Source organism: Pistacia vera, unplaced genomic scaffold (genome assembly GCF_008641045.1).
Source record: "Pistacia vera cultivar Batoury unplaced genomic scaffold, PisVer_v2 Contig487, whole genome shotgun sequence".
NCBI lineage: Eukaryota > Viridiplantae > Streptophyta > Magnoliopsida > Sapindales > Anacardiaceae > Pistacia > Pistacia vera.
Window position 1 is genome coordinate 825,303 of NW_022196320.1, and position 18,525 is coordinate 843,827.

Below are 18,525 nucleotides of genomic sequence, written 5' to 3' on the forward strand. Positions count from 1 at the left end.
AAGAAAAAGCTTGGGTTGCCTACTAAGAAGCGCTTTATTTAACGTCTAGGCTAGATGGAATATGCGGTCTCTGGTTCAAGGAGTCTTCCTCAACTCAACATCAGACGTCCTTGTTATTGTGCTATCTATGGCCTCTAAATACTCCTTTGCTTCTTCATCAACAAATTCATTACCTCGGCCAGTGCATTTTACTAATTGTTGTCATAAAATATTTGCATTTAACTACCCCTTTTCTTCATTTTATTTGATTAATATGTCCTTTGCATTGAATATGAAATTATTTGAGAAATTCAAATTTAACACCACATGAAGAAAAATAAATTCTGAAGCTTGAAACTTTATAGGAACAACTTCATTAATTACCAATAATAAATAGTTTATCACAAACATGCATGCTTCAATTCAAAACTATCTAACAAACTGTGCTAGAATGAAGAGCGTTTGTGTTATCTATGGCCTCTAAATACTCCTTTGCTTCTTCATCAACATGCATGTTTGTGATACAGTTAACCATCTTGATTTGAATAAGAAACAACTTTGCATTCTTAAGAAGCTTTAAAATATCTGCAATTGAACCAATTGCAGCAACGAGCGTTACAATCAAGGATGACAACCCTAGAATTTGAAACATTACCCATTTAGAGCTTCCTCTTATGATTTTGCTTGCACAATGTACATGCTCATCGGCAAATACACCGTTAGTGGCCAGAAAGAAACTGCTCCCAGAAGCCCAAGAATCGCGTTGAAGAACGGGAACATCATTGTTACTGCGGTTGTAAAAATGACGAAGACTGTTCGCAGCAAAAGCTTGCTCAAGGTGAAGCGGATTGTGTACCTTTTTATGAATGGGAGTTTAACTGTGTAAACAATATTGAAAAATGAAGTTGGCCATCTTGTTACAATCCACTTCTCATGGATGGCAAAAATTGGTTGAGAATATACCTGAAAAATTCACAAACAAAAAAAATCAATAGTACCTCTAGTCATCTATACCTATAGTACTCTTATCGAAACCAGCCGATGGCGTCAAGGCATCATTTCCCCGACCAGGATGCCTTGACTACTTTTTAGTGCATTGCTTTACTTTGGAGAAAGGATACATTGGTGCAGGAATCGGTTATGCCTACGCCAATCTTGGCGTCTTGCATCACCGTATCCGTATTGTATAAACTTAAATTTTGGACTTGTTTCGTTGAAAAACAGTAATAGTGGATACTCTTGATGAAAAAAAGGTCTCATCATACGTCAGATATACAACAACAGACATTTTATTTTTTTAAGTAGATAATCCTTTGAACTTATATATGTCGATGTATGGGTAGACTTGTCCCTTTATTAATAACTTTTAAATGATTAAGAGGAATACCTGATAAGCTCCAATTAAATGTATAAGCACAGCAAGGTTAGCAATGTCAACAAGATAGAATATATTATAAAATCCAGCGAGAACATTTCCGGGAACATCATCTCCATAGGCGGCATAACCCATGCATCCAAGAGAAATGTAAAAATAAGTAAAATAGTGTTGTTGCACCAATTGCATACAAAGTCACTTTCTTCATCACTTTTTTTTTCCGGTGGGGGAGACTTCAAAGTATCCTTAATCAAGTTTAAGGTATTAAAATGTAAATAATAACTATTGCTAAAAAGTATAAAACCAAAATAATTTGGGGTTTATATTGAAAAATTAACTTGGATTTCAAGTAGTATATTGGAGTAGCCGAAGGCAAAAGCAATATTTCCGAGGGCTTGAAAGGCATGCCAAATCTTGGTTGATGACGATAACCCTGTTCCGGAATTAGCTATAGAGTAAATGGAATGAATAAATCATAATCGAAGTTCTTACTCTTAGCTTGTTTCACAAAATCTTCCTCTGCAATATGAACCCTTTTGAAAGTACGACCAGTCTTTTGGTCCCAAAGTGAATCAATTCAAGCTATGATATGATATATGTTTGAGGATGATAAATCACAACTTCATTGCACGTTTTAGGGTCATTTGCCACTTTGATTGTGCATATGACTATATCTTCTTCATAATTTAACATAGTTGCATGTAGATGTTAATGCCAAATTAAGGGTTAGGTATACTTACATAACAAAAAAATTTCCCCCAGTAGTTATTGTAATAACAAAAATCCCCCCCATCGTTAAGTTTTTTGTATTAAAATAAATGACAGAGGGCAATTATGCAAATATTTATTAACCTATCGTGTTATAAATTCTAACGGCACACTAAAGGATGGGAGATTTATGTTATTTTTAAAATTTTAGAGGGAATATTGTTATGTAATTAAACCTTAGGGGTGGAGAAATCCTCTTAATTTACTATCTACTTATAGTGAAATTACGATATAATATTTTGTTGAAATCAATATTACCTTTTGCTTCACCACTTCCGTAGACAAGTATACGGTCTGGTTGGTCATATGGGCGAAGCAAAAAATTACTTGTTTACTTCCGTAGACAAGTAAGCGCCAAAGCAATTAGCTGAAACGAAGGTGTAAGGAATCCCAGCTGCTTCTATTGCCCTTCTGATTCTTCTCTTTTTCTCTAGAAAATTGTCAAATGGAGGTAGAGGTCTCACGCTGTCCTCTTCACATCCAAAATCTGATGGAAGAAACCTCTACCAAAGATAAATAATCTGGTTATTACTAATTAAATAAAAATTCCTAAATAAAAACCTTGAATCTATATAAAATAAACCATATATATATATATATATATATTGTTAACATTACCTTTATATTACCAGCAACTTTGATAGCATCTATGATCTTGAATTGGTCAAGAACCCGAGGATAAGCTAGTGCAGATATCACCACTTCCATTTCCCTAATTAAACTTACAAGTTTCTCATGTTCATCCAGCTCTCCCTGCATTTTCATTTCTCCATTTTTACTCCAAAAAAAAAAAAAAAAAAAAGGTTTGATTCAAGTATAAATTAACTAAACAAAAAGAGTAAGAGAGCTAGAGGGAGTATTAATTAATTACTTGGACAATGGTGACACCAAGGGACTGAAACTCCTTGTGTAGTTGTAGCTTGGAGAGACTGGTTTTCTCTGAGATTGGACGAGCATAAACATATGTTTTATGGCCTAAAGAAACGCTTGCCTTCACCAAATACTTGCCTATGTATCCAGTTCCTCCAAAGATAAGGATCTTATCTTTTGTTGTTGTTCAGTACTACCCATTACTCCTTTTCCACCTTCTCCTTCATCTCCATCTCCTCTCCCATGTTATATTTATACTTGAATGGAACAATACGCATCTTTTCTCATGAATCCATTGCCCAGCTTGTTTTGTCTTATATGCCACCATTTCTTTTATATTTATACTATAAGGCAATATATGCATGCCAAGAAGTTATCAACATCTGATAGCCACGGATCACAATTAATTTAAAGATAGAGGAGAGAAAAAAAAAAAAAAATTAAAAGATATTTAAATTCACTAGAGTGTGACATGTATGATGTGGTACCCTGTTATATTTTAGATTATTTCATCTTAATATCTTATAATTAAAAAATGTGTTATCAAATCAATTGTCATTGGAAACCCAAAATTGAATTCCCAACTTCATAAATATGGTATTATTGATATTAATTTTTTTTTTTTTTTTTTTTTTTTTTTTTTTTTTTTTTTTGAGAATGTTTCTAACTAAGACGACTATTAATTAATTTTAATATTCTAAAATTTACCTATTAAATCCACTTAAATCACTAACTTAAACTTTGTCATACATATTTACTTTTACGAAATTTTCTAATAAGAAAAATATCTATGACCAAATTTTAGGATACAAATTGAGGTATATTTGTGACAAAATCCCAAAATAAAGGGGTTTACATCATATTAACAAAATAAATAAATAAATACAAGGGTTTGGTGATACTATTAATTATGTTATACTAATTGAGATATATTTGTGACAAAATCCCAAACTAAAGGGGTTCACACATATTAACCAAAAAAAAAAAAAAAAAAAAACAAGGTTTGGGTGATAATATTAATTATGTATATTAATTCTTTCCATTTAACTTGTGTATACTTTTTTTTTTTTTTTAATGATCAAAGATATCCAAACCAGTTTAAATACACCTCAACTAATCTTTTAAAATTTTAGAATTATTGACTAAGTAAAAACCCTAATGACTATTGCTGTTAGCATTGAGGATTTGTGTATACTTTTTACAAATAATTTTTATTTAAATGCATAGATATCGTACTCTATGAGAGATCGGTTGAGCAGCTTCGTTTTCTTTTCTTTTTCTCATCCCAAAACAACCTTAGCCATTGGATTTGGAATCTACGGCTCTAGTTGGTCGATCAGTTGCATGATCGATGAAAACGTACGTAGTGGCATTTAGCTCAATAATTATTGCTTACACATGCTTTAATTGTACAAGGCTGCCCAACACATAATTAATACGTAGACTGTCTTCTTGCCTAACCATTATTCGTTCATCTCTCATCTTCATGTCGTCGTCCTTTTTCTTTCTCACCTCTTACCATCTCCTACAAAGGCCAAAATATCTGCCATTGATTCATTCTCTTTATTAATTTACCATTCAATATTTAAGAAATTAAGTTACTGTAATTTAGTTAACGTTATGGAATCGATTTTAATGATAAGATTGATACATAAAAATATACATTTAAGTATTTCTATTCATGTGATGAACTGCTTGCTCCAGTAACAATTAAAGAGAATGAACCACCTATGGATAGTTAGGTGGAACAATGGAAACTCTCGGGTATATTACTTAAAAGGTCTTGAGTTCGATCTTCCTCAGTTGCTAATAGAGGTGGTCGACCACTGGAGAGTTTACCTAGTCATTAATTTTAGAGCTCTGAGAGATTAGTTGAGGTGCACACAGACTGATTTAGACACTCCTAGTTATCAAAAAAAATTAGAGAGAATAACCGGCAATAATTGTAAGACAAATCTTTTTACAGTAGTTAATGCTATTCGTATAAATTATGTATATAAAATCTAATTTCATCTCGAGTATTTTAATCTCATAAAAATAGTGCCCCTTTTCACAAAGCTTAATTGTCTTAGATTTTTAGTTTTTCTTTAGCCAAGTATTTGTAATATTTCAATTATGTGAGTTTATCTTTATTTTAGATTGCTACTTGTTGCATTCAATTGTTATCAGTTTTTGATTCATTTCTTTTTTCAAATTTTTAATAGTTGCATTTTACTCATAAGTGTACTAAAAAAAAAAAAAAAGCACTCAAATCAGTGGCGGAACCAAGAATTCAAGTAAGGAGGGGCAAAATTCAAAAAGTGATATAATAAATTATAAATATTTAAAATTTATTTATTGATAATATTTTTATTCAATACAATTATAATTATCCTTGACGCGTTTTGATGTTTTGAAAGTGATCATTGTCAATGTTGTTAAACACATCAATAAAAGAAATGACACTAACATAAAGATACTCATAAAAAAATCTTTATTTCCTAAAGTAAAACTAAATTAAAAAACCATTTAGTATATAATTCCTAAGATGATGAGGGATTTGTCCAACTTCAAAAACCCATAATTATTAAGTTTAGAGAAAAATATGCGGTTTACAATTTCTTTACATGTAATGAGTTCAATTAAATTTATATAAAACCGGCCTTATTTATTGTAATTTAAATATATTATTTATTTAAGTATTTATGTAATTTATTTAAATATTATTATAAAACATATAAACTATTTTAGGGTATAATTATAAATTTATAAAACTGAAGGGTTTTCATAAAACTCTTAGGGAGGGCACTGGCCCACCTTTGCTTAAAAGTATGGCTACACTACACATGCTAATATTATCAATAATGTTATGCTTACTCACGAACTTACTAACCGTCTTATTCACCTTTGTTAAAATTACATATGGTACCCGTACTATGCTTATGGTACCCGTACTATGTTTTATATTTACAAAGGTTAGTAAGATGGTTAGTAAGTTCGTGAGTAAGCATAACATTATTGTAATATTATACGAGGGTGCCCCATACATGAAAATGTGTGGACACTACATGATATACATGTAATTTGCAGTTTGCTCCTTACCTAACAAGTAAGAACTCACTCATAACTGATTTTCATATCTTGTTAGTTGTGGCCCTCTCAGAATCATTGGTTCTCTTTTCTTCCTTAGCTGTGATTCTTACTCTACAAACTCTAAAATATAATTAAACTTCGATAAATTAATAACCTCAATAAAATAATATTTTTGGTTGGTCCCAACTTTGAACCAATGTAGTAAATTAATAATTCGTTAAATTTATAAGACAGTTAAAACAACACATAAGTACCACTTGATATACAAATTACTAATCTTGTTATACATCAAAATTATACACATATATGACTTAATTAGAAGGCATTTGTAAAATATGACTCAAATGTTACTTGTTTCCTTTTAAAATTGATGTCTTCTTGGACCTCACCTCCAACTTTTCTTAGTGCATTAAGAAACTTTGGTGTCGTGTTCTCGTATTACAAGAGAAAATTACGTAATTTGATTGTTGCTTTTAGTGCATCTAGGTTGATGATATTATTTCCAATAGATATTTTCTATACTACATTAACTATATAGAATATATACATGCATTAAGTTCAATTTTTTGGAAATAGAAAATAAAGAATGTCTCGATAAATTAATAATTTATTAATTTATACGATTAAATAATATATTGATTAATTAATAAATTTTTATAGTCCCAAAGATATTAATTTATCGAGGTTTAACTATAAAACTGTGAAAACGACTCTCAGTCCTTTTATAATTTTACGCTAGTTTTTTTATATGTATTTGTAAAGACTCATTTCTACTAAATGCATTGTCATAAGATATTGCATATCTTGTTTTCAATAACAAATAATTATATTTAAATTTTATATTAAACGGGCCAAAACGCAAAATGATGTTCAAGGATAAAAACTATATTGATATTCAAATATTAAAATCAAATTATTTATGAAATAAATAACATAATTTTGTTTTGTTCTCAAAATTGTAAGGGTGGGCGGGAGTTGGGACTGGGTACTCACCTAATTTCAAAGGAACTAGAACCAGAATCGAAACCGGTCAGTTCTTAGCTTTTGGAACCGGAACCGGAACTGGTCAGTTCTTAGCTTTTGGAATCAGAACCAGAACCGACGGTTTCGAAACCTTAATTCCTAGAACTAGAGCCTGTGTTACGGGTTCCGGTTCCGGTTCCGGGTACCCCACAAATATTACGTAACCCCCCTTCTATTTAAAAAAATGACAAACATACCTTTAAAAATTACAATACATCCCTAGAATTAAAATTACATATAATTGTTTTCTCTCTCATCCCTCGTTATTTCCTCTTATTCTCCTCATCAGCTCTTCTCTCACTTGGACTCTACCACATGATTGCACCACTCGCAAGTTTGATTTTGGTACCTTGGTAGGATGCAATCTGAAGCTCCAAATTAATGGAAAGTTCTCAAGCAGGTGTTGAGAAAATGAGAACAATACTACTTTTATAGAAAGACCTCAAAAGTAGATAGAAGGAGCTAGCCATTAACCAAAGGAAAAGTGTCCTCCAAATAGATGATACTTATAATCGTCGGGCTCACTAGCAATAAAAAGCGAAACACATACTCCAGTACTCAATAGTAACTGTAGCCATTTACTGAGCAACAGCAAGAAATACAACATGTGATTAATAAGTGGAGGTGAAGCTATCAACCCAATCTCTTTTTAAGTAACTATTAATTAGCATTCATATTTAATTTTTGAATGAATTCCTTTAGCTCTTTACCATCTTTGTCCAAACATGTACCATCCCTTACCTTTACCTCACCACCACCGTCTCAAACACCTCAACGCTTCCTCCTCATTCTCTGTCTCCTCAAACACCTAGATCGGCCGTCTCCCTCTCTCTTCACTTCCTTTTCCCCAAAATTAAAATTACATTTAATACTTTTTTTTCTCAGGTTGTATGGTTGATTTTGCCGGTTTGGATGTATTTGGGTGCATATGTTTGCAAGCTGATTTTTCCTGGTTTGAATGTATTTGGGTGTATTTGTCTGCAGGTTGTATGCTTGAATTGATTTTTTTCTTTTTGATTTGGTTTGTGATTAAGAGATCTGGATTTTTGGTACTGTGAGTGTGATTTTGTGATGTTTGATTTCATTTTCAGTCAATCTTTCATGCTTGGTCCCGGTAGTGCTTTCTTTTCCATCTCTTCTTCTTCTCTTTGTTTTGGTTCTGGTTCCAGTTCTCGGTTCCTACGAGGATGGAACTAGAATCGTACAGTGTTGGTTCCAGGTTTTTGGAACCGAAACCTGGGTATCCGTCAGTTTCGGTTCTATCCTATTTTTTTGCCGACCCCTACAAAATTGTATACATAGGAAAATACATAATGTTTCAACCAAAACTTTAAAATTTTCTAGTGAAAACTTGATCCCAAAGTTTGAAAATGTTGATGCAAGAAATCGCAACCACGGGAGAACTAATTAGATTTGGATTCTATACATTAATGGAAGGAAAAAAATGAGAACAAAATTACAATAAAATCTTAAGAGACTTGTTTGATATAAAATTTAAATAGTTTTTTCTTTATAAAAACAAGCTATACAAAAAAATCTTATAAAAGAGTGTTCGGTAGAACCAAGTCAAAATGTTTTCGCAATCAGTTTTCAGAATCCTAAAATTTAGTGTAAAATTAAAAAATTATTAAAAATTGTTTTTTTCTTTTGCAGTTTTTAATATGAAAACAACATTTGAATATATATCAAAATTTATTTTCAAATATTAAGATAAAACTCAAAAATTTGAATCTTATTTTAGTTCTTGAAAATTATTTTCAGATCACAATCGAACGGACTATAGCTAAAGTTTTTGAAAGATTGGAAGGATTCGAAACTTTAATTAATCTTTCTTTTAAAAAACAATAGAAGGAAATATAGATCTTACTCCCTTTAAATCCAACCCAAATAAATTTGGACTGAGCCTGTTTGGGCCTTTTATCTTATTTAGCCTAGCTTTTGACCTTTTTCTTAGTTGGTCTTGCACTTCTTTATATGTGCAGCCCAGACCCATTCTCTTTGTGACTTGGGGTTATAATTACGACAAAATAGCACAAAAAAATAATCACCGAAAAAGCTAATCTTTAAATGCACCAAAAATGCATAAACGCAATTAATACATAAAAAGGAAACAATAAATAACAAATTATGCAAAATAATAATAATAATTAGACTCCTTTCCTAATATAATTACTAATGAATTAACGAATTTTATTATGGTCTTCATCTTTGCTTGGTATCTTCATTGAAAGGCTTTTGTGTTTGGAAGATACAAAATGTCTTTGAACTCTTCTTTTGAAGGAACTTGCTGTCTAGAGTTCTATCTTTCTATGTCACCTTCTTCTTCATGGGGTCGAGTCCAAGCGGAAGAGTTTTGAGATTGGGTAATATTAATGCATGGATGATTTTCAAGGCTCATAACCGAAATGGAATGTGAAGATATGGTGCTCATACCATTAAGTCTTTTGTGTTAAAATAACGGTAGAGAGACAATTAAGTAAATATTCATTAATTCATCAGGTTAAGTTTTAATGATTTATTAATGGTTCACTACCACTAAGGTATCTGTGTTATTTCTAAAATATAGAAGAATTTTGTTATTTTATCATACCACATTGGATTGAATAAATTTTAAAGTATAGTAAAATATGAATAAATAAGTAGAAAAAAAAAAAAAAAAGGTTCAGCCAGTGCATTTTACTAATTGTCATCATTAAAATTGCATTTAACTAGCCTTTTCTTCATTTTATTTGATAATATGTCCTTTGCATGAATATGAAATTATTTGATGACATGGTTTCAAATCATTTAAACACTCGGCAATTGTCTTGAAATTATTGGAAATTCAAAATTAATACCACACAAAGAAAAAAAAATTTGAAGCTTGAAACTTTATAGGAACAACTTCATTAATACAATATAGTTTATCACAAACATGCATATGCTTCAATTCAAAACTATCAACAAAGTAACAAATTGCTGGAATGAAGAAGAGCGTTTTACAAATTCTGATGTGATACAATACCATCTAGAGTTGAATAGAAACAGTTGCATTCTTAAGAAGCTCTAAAATATCTGCAATTGAACCAATTGCAGCAACAGAGTTACAATCAAGCAGACAAACCCAGAATTTGAAACATATCCATTTAGAGCTTCCTCTTTTGATCTTGCTTGACAATGTACATGCTCATCGGCAAATACACTGTTAGTGGCCAGAAAGAAACTGCTCCTAGAAGCCCAAGAATCGCGTTGAAGAACGGGAACATCATTGCTAGCGTTGTGAAAATGACAAAGACTGTTCGCAACAGAAGCTTGCTCAAGGTGAAGCGGATTGTGTACTTTTTTATGAATGGGAGTTTAACTGTGTAAACAGTATTGAAAAATGAAGTTGGCCATCTTGTTCAATCACTTCTCAGTGATGGCAAAAATTGGTTGAGAATATACCTGAACAATTCACAAACAAAAAAATCAATACTACGTCTAGTCATCTATACCTATAGTACTCTTATCGACACCACCGATGGCGTCAAGGCATCATTCCCCGACTAGGATGCCTTGACGACTTTTAGTGCATTGCTTTACTTTGGAGAAGGGTACGTTGGTGCAAGAATCAGTTATGTCTATGCCAATCTTGGCGATTAGTCTTGCATCACCGTACCATATGTATAACTTAAATTTTGGACTTGTTTCATTGAAAAACATAATAGTGGATACTCTTGTGGAAAAAAAAAGGTCTCATCATACGTCAAATATACAATAACAGACATTTTATTTTTTTAAATAGATAATCCTTTAACATTATATGTCGATGATGGTAGACTTTCCCTTTATAATAAACTTTTAAATGATTAAGAGGGATACCTGATAAGCTCCAATAAATGTATAATACAGCAAGGTTGGCAATGTCAACGAGCCAGAATATTATAAAATCCGGCGAGAACATTTCCGGGAACATCATTTCCATGGCCACATAACCCATGCATCCAAGAGAAATGTAAAACATGTGTGTTGCACCAATTGCATACAAAGTCACCTTTCATCACTTTATTTTCCGGTGGGGGAGACTTCAGTGTATCCTTAATAAGTTTAAGGAATTAAAATGTAATATATACTACTGTTAAAAAGCATAAAAGAAAATAATTGGGGTTATATTGAAAAAAATAACCTGGATTTCAAGTAGAATATGGAGTAGCCGAAGGCAAAGCAATGTTTCCGAGGGCTTGAAAGGATGCCAAATCTGGTCGATGAGGTAACCCTGTTTCGGAATTAGCCCCTGAGATTCTTGAACTCAAGATGTGAGAAAATTTTGCGATGATAGGAAAAGGCAATAGCAAATATAGAAGTGATGTAACAGCAGCGATGACTGAAAGGAATGTTATTTTCTCTAAGTTTGGACATTGAGATAAATAATTTCAGTTGCTCCAAAGGTTAGCATGTATAGATTTCCTGATACTCCACATGTTGCATTTTGTCCCTTCATGGAAACAAGTTGATCTCTTCAAAGTCTGTTACATTGAAAAAGTGACAGACATATGAGAGGAACGGACCACTAAGGACTGTGGGAAATTCAATTAATTCCCTTCAATTCTGTATTTTAATTTGCCCCACTGAAAGAAATTGTTGGCTTCGTCACTACATATGATATAATATGTGAATGAACTTACGCGACACTAATGGTAGTTGTAATCGTGTAGCCAATCATCGTTCCCCATAATATTGTATATTGCAATATACTACAAAGCAGTACTCAGTCGGACCTGCAACAAAGGATTGAGAAAATTAAACTTCATTCTTTTGTCATATGTAATTAACTTGTAGTTATGTTTCAATAGGGATCGAAATAAAAATAATTTACCTAAGAGGTTCTCACAGCATCTCCGTAAGTATGGTTTCTTCTTCCAGTGACAGGGGCAGGAGTTCGATAGCAATCAGAGAAAATGATGGATGTGTAATAAGTAACGATTGCAAATGTAACGAGAACAAGGGGTCCCAAAATCCAACCAAGTTGAGCCACGCTCCATGGCAAAGCCAAAATACCTGAACCAACTATTGCAGTAAAAGCATGGGCTGTACCCGTCCACAAAGTTCCTATTATCAAAACAAAACAACATCTTTACACATGACTGTAACTATAGAGCCCTGTACGAAGGCTCGTGTAAAAACATGAGAATGTAGCCCATGTACATGGTTGATCTCTTCTTTTCCACATATATTTATTAAATTAATGTGACCCTCTGCATCTGATAGCACTTCATTTATCATTTATTAATTTGAATAATCATATATAAGCGATCTTCACAGAAGACGTTGAGATTCACTTACAAAATAGGCCCAATTTTTCTTCAGTTTTCTTAAACAAAATAAAAAAGAATAATTCTTTGAGAGTTTTGGACATCCAATTCTTGAGCTTAACAAATAATCCTATAAAGAATGTTTTCACATTTTTTACAAAGAATATGTATATAGAATTGGATATCAATTTTGAATGGTTAAAATCCTAATTTTCGTGGATGGATCAAGTGTACAGAGTGGGGCCTGATGACTCCACTCAAAATTTTATTTTTAATTTTTTTTTAGGTTTGTTTTATTTTTCAATTTTAATAAATTACTTTATAAAGACCCACATATAAAAATAAAACCATTTTTTTTTCTATTGTTTATTTAACAAATAAAATTTTGTTGTTTACGAAGATAAGTGTTTTATTAATCGATATTTTTCTTTTTATATTGGCTTTAAGTCTTTAACAATTAGAAGTCAATTGAAGAGTAAAACTAAAAATAATAAATATTATTGCCTAAAGTCATTTTTATCACAAATTTTTATTATTATTTTAAACTTGCCCCTCTAACGTAATCTGTATCCATCCCTGCCATTTATAAGTCATATTACTCTAAAATATATTGCATTAATTCATGAGGCTCAAAAATGAAAAGTCAATGGTTTTGAACTTAAAAAACACATAAAACATCCCATTAAAATACAAAAATAAGCACATTTATTTTTCTTTTTTCCTTCTTATATATATCAACAAACAGCATACCAAAAGCAGTGTACAATCCATGCATGTGAAAACTATTACGCTAGTGATTAAAAGATGAATATTTGAAGCTTACCAGTTCGAATGCGTCCTTCTTCTGTTGCCTCCATTTCACTTCCTAGCTTGAAGAGAGAGAGAGAGAGAGAGAGAGAGAGATTCAGAAGCAAAAAACTGTGGTGATTTTTAAGTAAGAGTGAAAATATATTGGAGGTTTAAAAGTTAAAACAACTTTCAAAGAGAGAGAGAGGTGAGTGAGGGAGTGCCACAGAGATACATGCAATGCAATGCACGTGTTTTGAGACTGCAAAAACAGCAAACTCACCAATCCTCGCATTCGAGTGCAGCAGGCTTTTTCCAATTTTAAAGAAGTTGTGAAGCATTACAGTTCAACCCATACTGTAATTGGAACAATAACACCAAATAAAAAATTACCGTTTCACTCATCTATTACAAATGACAACATCACCAAGTAAGGGCAAAGGAGTTCCATAATATAATTTTGAAACTTTGAGGGTCTATTAATAAAAATGTGAAAGTTCTATCTGAATGAAATTTTGAAACCTTAAAGTAGTATGTGATAATCTCCTAAAAAATATATATGGTAACTACTCGGATATCTTTAACATAATTTAAGAGAGCAAAAGAACCTGCCTTAATTTATTATTATTAATTGGAGAATTTATGATCACATTACCTAACCTTAGATTTTATGATAACTAATAATATTTTAAAAAGAACATACAAGCGTTTCGAGCACGCTTGCATTTTAACGACAAAATTCAGGAATCATGAATAAAACTGAAAGGGTTCAAATTCGTTAAATAATGGGCTTAAAAAAAATTAAACTTAAGTTTAATTTAATTTGTAAAATTTGTTACTGATATGCATGACCAATCGTTTTTCAAAGATTAGTGCACCTAACGTATTTAAATATATGTTTTCTAAATTATAGATTTTAAAGTAGAGGTTAATGCATAAATTTTCTAATTTCCGTTTTATGAGCATATTTATCTCTAATTTATCAACTTGGGATCTTTCTTTAAGTGCATAATTATGAACAGTTTTCTTTATATTTGGTAAACTATTTAAGAAAGGGTGTCACTTGCACTTGAGGCGAAGCTGGTTGCTCTCTTGTGATACTTGAGGTGGTGTGCTAAATTCCTGAACTTGAACAGTTGTGAATCTAAAAGGTTTGATTTACCTCTGAAGTCAATTAGGGTATGTTTGTTTGTAGGGATTGTATTTAAAGGTTTTTTTTTGATAACTAGGGTGTTCGAGTACGTACTCAACTAATCATTGGAGCCCATTAAATATCCTACAAGTGATGGTCTAAGTAAACCACAAATATGATATGTGGTTTCAAGGTGATTTGAATTCAGAAAGTCAAAAGGGAGTAATTTTTTTTACCACTAAGTCAACCCTTGGGGTTTTAAAGGTTTATTTTATTTTCTCTTTAGAGATCGCTTAGAATGGATTCACTTTTTCATTCATAAAGTATTAACATCCTTATTAGGGATTTTGATAATTTTGTAAACAAGGTGTTTGATTTTTTAAGAGTTTTTTTTTTTTTGGTTAAAAAAATAGATACAAGTGTTTTTAATACTTTTTGAACAAATTAGATGAGTTTAATAGTAAACGATCTCAGGGAAAATAAAAACAAACCCTTGCACTAATAAAAATGTAGGATTGGATTATTATGATACGATCCCATGTCGGGCTTACATTATGTTTGGAATGGACAGTACAATAAGAAGGTACTATAGCGCACTAATAGGCGTGAAGTAAAGCTGCACATGGAGAAAATAGGTTTAGCTACCCAAGAACTGCTGCAAACCAAATGCATTTATTATTTAACTAAATATTTAATAAAAAATAAAGTATTTAGAAATTTAACCAAAAATTAATTATTAATTGAACATATCAAAACTATTTTTTTCAGTTCATATACAAAAATTAAGCATCAAATTAATGTTTTACTAAATAACTAACCATTAATTAAATAAAAATAAATTTAATTATATGATTAATGGATATTTACATATACCTATGACATAAAAGTTTCTTATTAAGATTAAAGTGAAGTCATATAACTTACTTTTATAAATAAGTAATTAATTGATAAATAAAATAATGACAAATATTAATAAAAAATTTAGTAAAGAAATTTGGTTTTTTTAATCTAATAATTTTGGTTAGTGGAAGCTACACCAAAAATAATATAGAGTATATAAAATAATTTAAAGACGTCCTTATCAGAATATGAGGTTCGACTTCATCAACGATGGGTGTAACTTCCTTAAATAGCAAACAATTTCATGTTAACTTTCTCGGTCCCAAGAACTTTAGGTTTCATCGCTTTACCGTCATTGCTCCTGTAGATAGCCTCAACACCGATGGAATCCATATCAAAAGATTTACTGGAATGACATTACGTATGGATTCCAAAAACAAAACAGGTGATGATTGTATCTCCATCGATGGTGGCAACAAAAATACATCAATTACTAAGGTTAATTGCGGATGTAGTCACGACATCAGTGTTGGAAGCCTAGGAAAGTACGATAGAGAGGAACCCGTAGATGGAATCAATGTCAGGGGTTGTACCCTCAGCAATACTGATAATGGTGTGAGAATAAGAACTTGGCCAACTTCCTATGCAGGCATCGCTTCTAACATGCGTTTTGAGTACATTACCATAGTTAATGCCATTAATCCTATCATCATTAATTGATCAAGTCTACTGCCCGCATAACGATTGCAATGCAAAAGTATAATTTCTTTTTTATTTTTGTTTTGTCTTCACCAACTCTCATGATATTGGTCACATCGTATCCTCATTGTTTTCTTTTATTTCTTTAGCTTTCGTTACGCATAAAGATTAGCAACGTTAGCTTCTCGAATTAATATTTGAGGCACTTCTGCAACTCCGATTGTTGTTGTAGATGTAAAAATCTTTCTGTACAGAAAGAGGGTCTGATCCCGTAAAGTTGAGACCACTAGCGATCTGCTGTACCTGCACACATAAGAAAACAAACGTGAAGCGACGGAAAACACCAGGATGGTGTTTGCCGTAGGCACTACGACGCTCAAGTCAGCAAGGTCGAATAAGGCAAGTTTAGTAAGGGCTAGGGAGAAGAAAGGTTACCAGAAGTCTGGTCGGAAACTGTGACTATGGCTGTAATGTGAAGTTCTCAAGAGTAGGAACTTCAAGGTCTGAGGGTGTAATGGAATCTGCCTTGTGAGAGGGCTGACCTATGTTTAAATAGTGACTGTATGGTTTCCCAATCTTGGTGGGATTGGGAGTCCTCGTAGTAATCGTTCCTCTTAAGGGTGTATCCTTTGGTCCCCTTATCCTAGCGTGAAAGGGAGTTCGAGCATGACTCGGATACGGACCTTGGAGGAATTGGGATAGTAGTCGATTTCCTTATCAGAGTTCAAGTAGGAGTGTAATCCGTAGGTGACTGTGGGCTCCGAATTTGACCATAAGCCTAGAGGGGGTGCTAGGATGAGGAGGCTCGGGTCCAGATGGTATGGACCGACTGCACTTCATACCGAATGAGCCTCATCTAGGGAATTCTGCCTTAGGCCGCATTGGGACTGGGCCTAGGCTTTCCTCTTTGTCAGAAGTGTTACCCTATTTGGGTCAAGGACATTTTTTGACCTTAACAGTTGTAAAGCTTGCTTGTAGTAGCGGTATACCATGCAAAGGTGTGGAGCTTGCTAATATTGATCTCAAATACATTGGAAAGGAATGACCTATTACATCTTAATGTAGCAATACTAAAGGTTTGATTTACCTCTTGAAGTCAATTAGGGTATGTTTGTTAGTAGGGATTGTACTTAAAGGTTTATTTTTTGATAATGAGGGTGTTCAAGTGCGTATCTCAACTAATCATCAGAACCCATTGAATACCCTACAAGTCTGATGGTCTAAGTAAGTCACAAATGTGGTAAATAGCCTCAAGGTGATTTGAACTCAAGAAGTCAATGAAAGGAGCAAATTTTCTTCACCACCAAGTCAACCCCTAGGAGTTTTAAAGGTTTATTTTATTTTTCTCTTTATGAGATCGCTAAGAATTAATTCATCTTTTTCATTCATAAAGTATTAAGTATCCCTTACTTGTAAAGCTTAAATGTATTTCAAACATGTTTACCGCAAAGACTGCCAACTCATCAAACTTTTGATGCCAAGTTGTATGCATGATTCGATCAGTCAATGAAATGTATTCTTTCGTTTACGGGAATTGTAAAATTTTACCGTTCCACTCAGTCAAACGATTGTTGTGAGACTTTCTTAGTGCAATTCAACTAAAATCAAAAGCCCCTTACTTGCCTCAAGCTCGCCCTCTCCACATTTTCTACTAATCTTTTCCAAAATTATTAAGTAACTAATCAACTAATACGGAAAATGGAGTACACCAAATCAGTTAAATTTTTTTTTTTTTGCTCGCATACTACAAGGTCCCGGTATCCTTATAATATCACTGACATTAAATTGAATTTTTTATACACATATGTTTTATATATATTTTGTCGATCCTTTAGCATTTTCAAAATAATGCTTCATAGAGTTATCCTTTACGTTAATTTTGGTTTATTTTCAAATACTAATTTTTATTCTTCTTTTATGTGTTTTTTTTTTTAATTATATATCAAATTATCAAAACAGTTAATCAAACCTAGCAGAACTGATTTAATTTTGTTCGATTTAATTTGGATTTATGAAATCAATAGGTTGGTTTTGGTTTAACTTTGTCAAACTGAAATTATTTCATTCGGTCTTGTTTGGGAAAGCTTGAACTAAACCGAACCATGCACAACTCTAATCTACACTTTACTTTTGGATTAAAACACAAAATAATTTAGAATCATTACCCAAGTGCTTCAACACCAAATGATCTTACAAGCTATTCTTTGACACTCAATGACATGTTTACTTTGGTGGAATGGACAGTGGACTCCCATTCCACCATTTACTTAAGCAAAATTTTGGGGGAATGGGCATTCCAAGGCAATGCTCCCCAGGGAATCCCATTCCTCGAAAATTTATGAGGAATGGGTAAGGCAAGGGTAGGAATAATGGAGAAATTCCTGTTTCCTTACTACCCCCTCTGTGTGGAAAGGCCCACAATCCAAATCTAAACTTATTGGCCCAAAAGCATCAATATCTTGGCCCAATCAATTCAATTTTTTTTCTCAAAAATACAAAGCTGATAAAGTGTGATACAATCCAAGTCTAAGCCCAGAGGCTCAAAAGCTTCAATATCCCGGCCCAATCAATTCAATCCTTTTTCCTAAAAATACAAAGCCCAAAAGGCCCAAAAACTTCAATATCTTGGTCCAATTAATTCATTGATTTGGAAAGGTGTTTAAGCTAGGATTACCAAGGCATAATGGCTAGATCAAGGGGGAACAATAATA

The 18,525-nt window shown here is 32.4% G+C and overlaps 2 pseudogenes; both read right to left on the bottom strand.

Moving 5' to 3' along the window:
* Positions 1 to 412: 412 nt before the first annotated feature.
* Positions 413 to 3,170, bottom strand: LOC116104825 (annotated as a pseudogene).
* A 6,924-nt stretch (positions 3,171 to 10,094) lies between these two features.
* Positions 10,095 to 13,214, bottom strand: LOC116104826 (annotated as a pseudogene).
* Positions 13,215 to 18,525: the final 5,311 nt, after the last annotated feature.